Genomic DNA, 11,983 nt, shown 5'->3' with positions numbered 1-11,983 from the left:
TCGTCCTATTGATAGAGCCATTCAATTTGCTGATAAATTTCCTGATGTTATCACTGATAAAACACAACTCCAAAGATTTCTTGGGTCATTAAATTATGTTGCTGATTTCTACAAGGATATTAGGAAACAATGCAAACCCTTGTTTGACCGACTAAAAATTAATCCCCCTCCTTGGTCTGATGTTCATACTTCCCTTGTTAAACAAATCAAATCTAATGTTAAGACATTGCCTTGTCTTGGTATTCCTACTGTTGGGGCTTCCAAATTGTTGAAACCGATACCTTTGACATTGGTTATGGTGGTATTCTAAAACAACGAGTTTCTCTTGGGTCACCTGAACAAATTGTTCGTTTCTATTCAGGGATTTGGAATAATGCACAGTTAAATTATAGTACTATTAAAAAAGAAATTTTGTCTATAGTACAATGTATTTCAAAATTTCAAATTGATTTGTTAAACCAAAAGTTTTTGTTACGTATTAATTGCAAAAGTGCTAAATATGTTATTGAAAAAGATGTTGAAAATATTGCTTCAAAACATATTTTTACTAGATGGCAAGCTATTTTAAGCATTTTTGATTTTGATATTAAATATATTAAAGGATCTCAAAATACTATCCCTGATTTCCTTACCCGTGAATTTTTGCAGTGTCACAATGGCAAGCAGAAGACCCAAAGATAATCATCCTACTGAAACCTCCAAACAAATTGTTAAAAAAGAACCTGCTTCTCCCCTTGAAATTACTAATCGTTTCACCACCCTAGGAACCATCCCTAGGCCCAATTACTCCACTGTTCTTGCCTCGTCCTATGACCCTTATGCCATTACCTCTGTTAACCAGCCTATTAAAACTGCTTTTCCCAGAAATTCCTATAGCCCTCAATACATCAAAAAACAATATTTCCAATACTTGTTTTATATTGAACCCAACAGAGTCTCCATTTCTGATCCTCTTAAACTTGCTAAAAGTTATTTCCCTCTAATGTTTCACTGGATTCTTGAGCACAGAGAAAAGAATTTAAATATTATTCTGATCTTCTGTGTCATGAAAAATCTATTATTATTAACACCATATCTGACAAAGATGATACCTCCAAAATTATTTACCACAGTGTTTACTTGGTCAAATGCCAAGTTCCCCCATTCCCTATTCATATTATGATTATGTCATTGCTTGGTCGAAATTCATGCTGCACCAGAACGAAAACATGTCTCATTCCTGGTTTGTTAACTTTGACAAAAATTTCAATGGTTATTTGCCTCTTTGGTTCAATCGTTGGTGGACCCAATTTGGCCCTATTGCTGAAATATTTCCTGAGCCATTGCTTGATGCTTTCGAACGTTTCAAGAAATGTTATCGGTGTGATGCTTATGGAGCTAAATTCCCTACTTTACTTCACTTTGTTAAAAAGCATAAAATACCTTGGATATTAAAATGGCAATATGAAAAAGAAGGTGATGTTCTCTTAAGACATTGGTATGTAAAATGGTGGGGCAAATTCCCTCACACTCAACGAATTATTGCTACTATTTCCAGAGAATTTTCATCTATTGCTGCTCTACCCATTGTCGAGGATCATTCCCCAGTTCAAACCCCAGCCCTTACTGATGCTCCCTCTTCTTCTTCCATCAAGAATGCTAAGCCTCCAGCAAAGGATAAGAACTCCCCTATTGACAATCTGAGAAAAAATCTTGATGCTCTTTTGGCTCTACTCAAATGGGTAGAAGAAGCTGTTGCTAATCAAGAAGAATCCAAAGCCTCTTTTGAGGAATCGGAATCTGTTGCCCACAACCCTTATTTCCCATATGACCAGGAACTGTTCGGACATGATGAAGATAACACTCTAGATCTTCAAGAAGATTGATCTTATTTGTCTGGCCTGCACAAAGGCCAAAAATGCTACAATGTTTACTTACTAGTGAAATTTCACTATTGTTTTCCACTACTGATGATAATGTTCTGAAAAGAAGATTCTCTATGTTTCCCGCGACTTTTAGTCACACCTATTGCTGTTAACTTTTACTTTTCACTGTTAACTTCTACTGTTCACTAGAATTTTGCCTATTTAAGGGGGGTTGTCCCTTAAGTTTTAAAAACAAGTTTTACTTTAGAATTTTCTTTCCTTAGAACTCCCTCTCTTAGGAAGCCTTATTAGAGAGAAAATTCCTTGTTTCTACTACTACCTTGTTCACTACAAACCTTGTAACTAGGACTAGTTCAAACTTTGTAACTGTCAACTTGTTCTGAGATCTTGTATTAACTACTACTGCTGCTATAAGTGTTTTGTACTATTTTCAATAACAAGTATTTTCAGTTTTATGTTCATTATACTACTTGTTGCTACCGCCACCTTGGATGGATTACCGCCATACCAGACGGTTCTAAATTGCTTTTATTTACTTTGAACTATTGCTTTCATTTACGTTGAATTATTTTTGATATATACTGCTTGGCTAGTTCTACTGCCATATTATTGCTCTAACTTATTCATTTACACTACTCTTTGATAAATACTGTTTGGCTGGTTCTACCGCCTTATTATTGCTCTAACTTATTCATTTACACTACTCTCACTATATTATACTGTGCTTCCGCTTTCAGTTGTGCGTCCTTCCCACTTTATGGTATATATATATATATATATATATATATATATCAAAATTCCTTATAACTATCAACCACGTTCTTTTTCTCTCTTTTTTTTTTTTTATATTTTTTTTTATATTTTACGTTATGTTGAATCAACTCTTTTTTTTTTTTTTTTTTTTCATTCTATTCATATGACCTTTTTTTAATTCCAATTTTTATGGGATAAAAACAAACACATTGATTAGATATCTTTAATTTCAATAAGATTTAAATGAATTATATTTCAAATGGAACTCTACCAATATCCTCGGATCTGATCTCTGTTGAGTTGCCTTGGGACAAAGGTACACATGGGTGTCATTCCCGGATCAACTTGAATCAGCAACGCCTCATTGGATTGGGCTATGTCTGGAACCGCCATGTCAAAAGCATGATTCTGAAGTCTATAAGCTAGCTGATAGTGAAGTGTGGCCGCAAATGTATCCTGCACCTGAGAAGCTCCTATAATTTGGACTTGTACTTTGAGAGCATCACAAAGATGGGGGTCCTTCAGGGACATGTTAAAGTTAGGAAAAAAGGTAACAAAAATTGTTCCCGCATTTAAGGTGGTTTGGACCGTCCCTATGACAGCATTTTGATATTCCAAAAATCTGGAATGAAGGAGTGAAATTCTAGAGACTACAGGGAGTCCCTTTCTTCCATGGAAAGTTAATGCCAACCTTACTGCACCAAAGTGGAGGTGTGTATATCCCTATTTTTGCCATGGAATTATAAACTCTCTAGGAAGTGCAAGAGTAATGAAATTTTCTGTTTCACTGGTTGGAATATTATACTGGTCAAACTTAGAAGCCTGGACATATTCTTTAACAGTGGAAGACTGAGAAGGACTAACAATTTTTTTATGGATTTTTTGAAAGAGACTTGAGGTTTATCAAACACAGTGTAAGGATTTACAATAGGAAAGTCAGTAATAGGGATTAAAGACTGATGGTACACTACTCCCTTGGCTTCACAGCTTATAAGGCAGCAAGTGGAGGGGGGGTTTCCTTCGATGTGGGACTCCAAAGGGTGCGGTGTAAAAGGCTACAAGGCAAAAAGCCCTTGGCTCGAAGATCCGTCCATCCGAGGAACCCACAATAAAAGACTGATGGTACACTACTCCCTTCGCTTCACAGCTTATAAGGCAGCAAGTGGGGGGGGGGGGGGTTTCCTTCAATGTGGGACTCCAAAGGGTGCGGTGTAAAAGGCTATAAGGCAAAAAGCCCTCGGCTCGAAGATCCGTCCATCCGAGGAACCCACTAAGATCCATCCATTTGAGGAACCCATGATCTAAAGACTAATGGTACATTATTCCCTTCGCTTCACAGCTTATAAGGCAGCAAGTGGGGGGGGGGGGGTTTCCTTCGATGTGGGACTCCAAAGGGTGCAGTGTAAAAGGCTACAAGGAAAAAAGCCCTTGGCTCGAAGATCCGTCCATCCGAGGAACGCACTAAGATCCGTCCATCTGAGGAACCCACGATCTAAAGACTAATGGTATACTATTCCCTTGGCTTCACAGCTTATAAGGCAGTAAGTGGGGGGGGGGGGGGTTCCTTCGATGTGGGACTCCAAAGGGTGCAGTGTAAAAGGCTACAAGGAAAAAAGCCCTTGGCTCGAAGAGCCGTCCATCCGAGGAACCCACAACCCTATATATCCTTTTTGAAGGCTTATTTCAATATGTAAATGCCTAAATCCCATGATAATGCAGGTATGCATTCTTTCTTCTTTTATTATTGTTATTTTCATTTTGTTTAATTTCTTTAGTGTTATTATTGGTTTTTTGTTTTCATGTGATTTTAATTAATGAATTCAAAACATTCGAAAACATTGTCAAGTTTCTAAAGGCTCCTTCTTTGTTTTTGTATTTTGTTTTTATTAAATTGATTAGGTTTTGTTTATTGGTTTCCTTTTGTTTAAACTAATTTTTTTAGATTTGATCTAATTTATATGCTTAGGGTTAGGATCTTAGAACTAATGATTAAATATGGTTAGAATTAATAGATTAATTTTAACAATTTTCTTATTTGATTTTTATGTTATATCAAATTATCAAGATGTTCTACATGTGTATTCTTGAATTATCAACTTTAATTTTAATTTATAATATTATCAAGATTATATTAATTTTAGATTTATAAATTGTTTTGTATGGTTTTTTAAATAATTATCAATTTAAAATTCAATTTGGAATTATCAATTTAATTTAGTTTTAGGAAGAAATCTTACCCCTTATTTTAGTGAGATAGTTATTTACACTTGATAATTTTTTCTTTTATCTTTATTGAATCTATTAAAATATATAATTATTTATATATTTGTTGAAAGTTCAAAAACGTGTACAAAAACACTTTTGAACGTTTAGACCCCCAAAAACCAACTTAACCAACACAAGCAATATGTCAAACAACTAGTGTGAGGAAACTTAACATATGCTATAATATGAAATTGGTTAAACAACTATCTAAGCCGAAACAAAATAAAACCACAGCAGATAATGTAAAGGCAGAGATAGAGAGGAAGGAAGATGCAAACACAAAGATAACACCCGATGTGTTATCGAAGAGGAAACCGAAGACCTCGGCGAAAAACCTCTCCGCCGCCCTCCAAGCGGTAATCAATCCACTAGAAAATACAGTTCGGATACAAGGACAGCAATAGACCCTCCAAGCCTAATCTACCCAGTGCACCTAAGCCCTCCAAGCTTCTTGCTCCAACGAGGTTGCGCCGAACCTTTTTCTTTTCTAGCTTCCCGGATTCCGCTACTAAACCATAGCATCAACCAATGAAGATTGGCTCCTTCCTAACTGCTTCCCAGAACTCCAAACGACTGTCTCACAAGGATGATGATGGTGAGAACCAGGTTTGGTATAATGCCTCTCAAGGTTTTGACAATGGAGAGGAAGAGAGTGAGGGAATTTGAAGAGACTCTAAGGTAGGGATTGTGTGTGAAACAATCTTGTTTTTCTTTAGGGTTTCTCTCTCAAAATTCTCTCTGGAAGCTCTCTTTCAATCGTGGGTTAAAGGGGTATTTATACTGGAGAGGAGAGGAATGTGAAACGTCAGGTTTTTCCAAAACAGGGGTGGCTCGCGGCTTGACCTCGCGGCTTGACCAAGTCGCGAGATCCAGTCGCGAGTTAACCGTATGGCCAGTTGTCCTGTTTTGTCCTGTAGTGCTCCAGCTAGCATGACTGTTCATCTTCCAGCATGCTTGGCACGTGTGCAGCTTCTGGCGGCTTGCAGCCGCGAGTCCACCCGCGAGTCCCAGCCGCGACACTCTGTTTTCTTGCACACTCTTGAGCAATCTTCACTCTATCTCACTCACTACCCTTACAACAAACCCACCTAAATACAGGGTTACTAAATGCTGAATTACAAGCAAATTTGGCACGGAATAAAGCCAATTAGATGGTTGAATAAATTCAACCTTACAATCTCCCCCTTTGGCTATTCCGTGACAAAACCCTAAAACAGACTCTAGACTTAACATGTGAGTTGGGAACAGTTGAACAAAACTCACTCACACCTAACTCTAGAAGCTGTGAAGCACTTGAATCATATGAACATAAACTCCTGAAACACAACAATACACCATGATCATTGTAAGCAGAAAATTATAAATGCATATGAAACAGGCAATATGAGATCAAGCAAAGATGGAGTTAATAAACAAACCATGGCTTGATCAACCAAGTGAACACCACAAGGTGGTGATCACAGTGCTCATTCACACTTGGAAAGAACACAAGGACATACAAGTTAACAAGCACAAGGCAAGACACTTGTATGCTCAACACTCAACCAATGCATAGCACACAAGGCATATGCATCTAGGAACAATCCTACAAGGGCACAAGAGTGACAGTACATAAACCAAAATGCAGAACATTTAGATTAAAGTACTGATTTCAACATAGCATAAAGGCTGCACTTAAGCAAGGTACATACCATAAAGCCTACAAACTATGCATAAACCATTAACCCTAAAAGCTTACAAAAGCACATGGGTACAAACCAAAAACTTCCTGAAAAACATCATCAACATATATTAAAGTTTAAACCAAGAGTATAAGTTTAGAGTTAGAAACAGCTATACACCAAAACACAGTGTATGAAAAACCATAAACACTAAAAATACCCAACATAAACATATATAAACACATTACTCCCCCTCAACTAATTACTCCCCCTTAAGAGCTGCTTTTCTGCTTCTCAATCATCAATGAACTTCTCCCCCTTTTTGACAGGAATGGCCAAAGGGTCACTGGTCATGCTGAGTTGTGAGGCTGTCAAGTTTAGCAGCCATGACATCAATCTGGTCTTGCATGGCTCTCATCCTGTCAGAGTGCTCAGTTTGGACTGCCTTGATCCCATCAAGCCTTTCCAGAATGATCTGGAAAGCATCTGGAGGTGTGTCTGCAGAAGTTGAAGCTCTGTGTCTTTTGCCACTCCTCCTAGGTGTTGAGGTTGATGCAAGCCCTGCTGCCTCTGCTTCAGCCTCCATTGGGACAGCCTCTCCTTCATCACCTTCATCTTCTTCTCCTGGAAGCCTAACACTTATCCTTTTGCAAGTAAGCTTGTTGATTGCAGAGGGTGTTGACATGGGACTGATGTCTTGAGGGATTGGAACACCCTTATTTCTAAAAATCCTCATTAGCAAACTGGGAAAGATCAATTTAGGCCTAGAGGTTGTTCTAGTCTCATCCACAATGGTGTCATAAATGTGGGAACTTATGTCTATGAAGTTCTTTTCTTTGAGATCCATCAGAAAGACTGCTCTAGCACAATTGATTGTGGTCAATTTCTTAATGGGATAGAGGTTAAACATCATAATTATTGTAAGGCACCTCATGTCCACTGGAAAGGCAGTGGTATTCAAACATTTCCCTTCTCTCTGCCCACCTATCCTTTGTTGAACTGTTTCAATAGAAACACTCCTATCCTTGTAATTGATAAATTCTTCATCATCTAATCCTTCAAGCCCTAATGCATCATCTATGACATGAGCATCCAAGACAAATTCTTTACCCCTCACCCAGCAACTTAATTCATTATCCTTTATCACAGCATTTGAGTAAAATTCCCGAATTAAGGGTTCACACACAACAGGGAATCCACTCAGAAGCTTTTCCCATCCTCTTCCTTCAAAACAACTGGGAATAAAAGTTTGCCTTAAGTCCTCCAAATCTACAAATCTCTCTTGAATGATTCCTGCATTCAAGAAGTTATCCTTGTATCTCTCAAAGTGGTGAACTGACCTAAACAGTTTAGAATCCATCTTTAATCTTTTGTCAGCCTTCTTTGCAGTAGATTTCTTCTTCTGAAGTGAGGGAGCCATCTGTGAACAATCAGAAAAGGCCACAACAACATAGAGCAATATATGTGCATACCAGTCAGTACCATGTAATAAACAGAGAGATATCAACCATACAAATGAACTTTGAAAACTTAAACAACAAGCTACTTAGTTCAATCACATGGATAAATCAAGCCTAGGATAGGAAACACATGAACAACATGGTGGAACTATCCTAAAAGTAGATAAATGACATTGAGACAGATAATGGAAAAATGATATGACACACAAACAGTATATTGAGCCTAACAGAAGCTCCCAACAGATTAACACACTAAATCATGCAAATTTAGCACAGTAAAACTCACAACCTCAAAAAGAACTAATAGAAACAACTTAACAGCTCAAAGTTCAGATTAAAATAAAAGAAATACTCAGCTAAGCACAAGATGAGGAGTAATAAGGATATGACAATCATCAACATAAACAATAGCAACAGCATCCACAAGCTAAGCAAGAACAAGGAGCAGAAACCGAAACATAAACCCATTTCAAAAACACAACCATATGCGAAAAATCAAAGGGAAAAACACAAAATCAAGTAGAAAAGAGTGTAAAACTGAAAACCCATACCTGTAACTTGACGATTTTGAGCTACAAGAATGCAACAATGAAGATTGGAAAAGGGAGCACGGAGCGTTTGGGAGGGAGAGAGTTTAGAGAGAAGATGAACAGTCACAAAAATTCGAGGGAAAAACTGAAAAAGTTTAAAAACTGCTCCTGTTTCTGCAAAACACGCGATTTTCGCGACTTGAATAAGTCGCCACTTAGTCGCCAGCTCAAGCCTCCAAAGCACTCAAGAACAAAATTTTGAAAAATTTTTCTAAGTGTTTTTCGCGACTGGAAGGTCTACCTGCGAGTGAGTCGCGAGCTGAGACGCGAAAATCTCTGAGTGAACCTCGCGACTGGGCCTTCCACTCGCGAACAAGTCACCAAAAATGACCAGCGAAGATGCGACTGAGGCTCGCGACTTGACATACCCGCGACTGAGCCGCCAAAACAGGGCAAAACTGAACTTTTGAAATTTTCAGATTTTTCAAACAAAATACTTTCCAAAAACACCTAAAACACTCAAAAATCTTTTTGTGCTTGAATTAACAAAGATTGAGTATGTGAAAACACATTTTATCAAGTACAATTACACAAATGAATATGGCATTTATTGAACATAAACTTGTGTGTTGTGTGTGGATATCAACAATGAGATAGTCTTTTGTCTAATGTGAAGCTTCAATGATCAATTCAACCAAGGCATACACAATTAGCACTAGATCATGTGACCCATCTCAATTATAGAAATATGTATATATGACCTCCCACACAATTTGATAATCATAACTTGGAGCTTTTCATTTGACTCCACTTTCAATCATAACATTTGATCTTTTTGATCTTTTGAGGCAATCATCTCTCATTGTGAGAGGGATATATAACATTTCTCTTTGAAGAACAGGCCTTTGGCCTTTTTGAATGAACAATCACTTTTAATATAAGGTCGCTTACCCTTTTTCCTAGTCAAATACTAGAATGTGCGACAGGATTTTGCAGCTCAATATCTCTTTTTATTTGGAGATTTACATTTGGTGAGCTCTTTTTAGCAACACAAAAATTAAAAAGTGGGAAGATATATAGACACAAGTCTATGCATGTCTCAAGATCAACATAACCATTCACTAATCATTCATGACAAGTTTGAAGATCTATTTACAACAATCACATAGATTTCAAGATTTATCCTACAGTGATATGAGTGCATGAAAACAAGCAATGCTCGAAAATGCACAAAGCCATTAGCACAAAGGTACAAGGCAAAACAAGTTTTGAGACAAAACTCAACAAAGTCAATCAAGCCTTTTGATTTTCTAATTTTTTATGTGATTTTTGGATTTTTGACACAAGAAACAAAAAGATTGATAAAACAGAATTAAGAAATATTCACAAGAAGACAAGCAAACAACCAATCATCAAAAACAGCAAGCTTCCCAAACAAACATAGTCACAAAGCATAGGAAGTATTAATGCATGGACATGTTGTAATGCTTATGCATGAGTACCCTTATTCACCCGCACGTCACTTGCGTTTGGGGTGATTTCCTTATAGGATTGGGTACGGGAGTTAGGGCTTTCAAACCTTCGTGAGAAGCTTTCCAAGCAGTTGGTGAATGCACCAATCATCTTCATCACGTTCATCATTCCGGGATCTCCATTTTGATCTCTAGATTGATCTCCTGCCCAAACTCTCCTATCAATTCTGGGTCCTCCTGACCTTTGAGGAGTTGCACTGTTCTTTGCTCTCAGCTTTTGGCAATTTGGTCGAGTGTGCCCTTAAAGTCCGCAATAATGGCACACATACGTTCCTCTAGGACCTCTTTGTGGTCGTGGACGTGACTTGGCACGAGATTCAGACCTGCCCACAGACTGATTACGATGATTCAGCATCCGTTGGCCCACCACATTCTTCTTCTCCTCCACCTCGAGCTTCACACCAGTAAGGTCAGCTACAACTGGATCTTTGGCCTTTACAAACTTCACTTCTTTAGTGACATTTCCAGATGAACTACTTCCTCCGGTATATCCCAGTTCGGATTTGTCTGAAGAGCTCTTTTGAGAAGATATAACATCATCTAGCTTCTTGGTGGTGACCCTCTCTATTTTAGCATTTGCTTGCACAACCTCATTCTCAAGGAATCTCACTTTAGTGTAAGCTTCGGACAACTCACCATTTAGTGTTTCAATCTCGTATTTGGCCTCCCTATACCGGATTAGGAGACTTTTGTAGTCCTCCTCAGCCTTCTTCATTTTTCTCACAGCAGCCTTGGCCACCCTTGTGTATTCATCCGACTTCTCCAAGAGTGAGTTATAATTCTCTTGAAGATTTGCTGTGCTTTCTTCTTCTTCAGCTTCTGATTCTTCAACAATTCCTAGTGATTCATCATCACTATGTTCTCCAAGGTCTCGTACAAGCAAATTCAACTCATCCGACGACTCAACATGAGCAATAGTCATAAAAGCTGAATAGTTCCCCTCTCCATCACAGCTCTCTTCAGACTCTGAGTCAGACGAGTTTGAGTCACTCAAGGTCGTGGCATACACTTTGCCTTTCGATTTCAAATAATTCGGACATTCCTTCTTAAAGTGTCCATGCCCGTTACATTCAAAACAAGTGACACCTTGTGTGGATTGGGATTCTTTTCCATCTTTCTTTTTGAAATCCCTCTTCTCCCTTCCAGAATTTTGGAATTTTCTTTTATCATCAAATTTGCCATTATTTTTGAATTTCAAAAACTTTATGAAATTTTTGACAAGGTAGGCTACATCTTTGTCAACCACATCTTCTCCCGATGAGTCTTGATCTTCCACCTTCTCATTAATGGTCTTTAGAGCAAGGGATTTACTCTTCCGTTGATTGGGCAGCGACATCTCATAAGTCTGCAGAGAACCAACCAGCTCCTGTACTTTGATGTCATCAAGATCCTTGCTCTCTTCAATTGCTGTCACTTTAGCACGAAAACTTTCCGGCAATGAACGAAGGATCTTCCTTACAATCTTTGAGTCCTCCGTTTTCTCCCCCAAGTTAAACTTACTGACAACCACCTCATTTAGTTTCCCATAGAAAGAGTCAAAAGACTCATCCTCACTCATTTTGAGCTCCTCAAACCGAGTGGTCAGCATTTGTAACTTGGTGTCTTTCACTTTCTTCGTGCCTTCATAAGTTGTTTCCAGAATTTCCCATGCTTCTTTGGCAATGGTAATATGAGAAATCCTGTGAAATTCATCTGGAGACACACCACAGAAAATAGCATTGAGTGCTTTACTGTTAGCATTAGATGCAGCAAGTGCTGCCTTATCCCATGTGGATTTGGCTGCCTCAGGCTTGGTCCAACCATTCTCAACAGCATCCCACACGGATTCATCAATAGAACACAGAAAAGCTCTCATACGAACCTTCCAAAAAGCATAATTACTACCATCAAAATATGGAGGTGCATTAAGGGATTGAG

This window comes from Quercus robur, chromosome 3, assembly GCF_932294415.1.
Source record: "Quercus robur chromosome 3, dhQueRobu3.1, whole genome shotgun sequence".
NCBI classification, from domain to species: domain Eukaryota; kingdom Viridiplantae; phylum Streptophyta; class Magnoliopsida; order Fagales; family Fagaceae; genus Quercus; species Quercus robur.
This window is presented reverse-complemented; position numbering follows the sequence as displayed.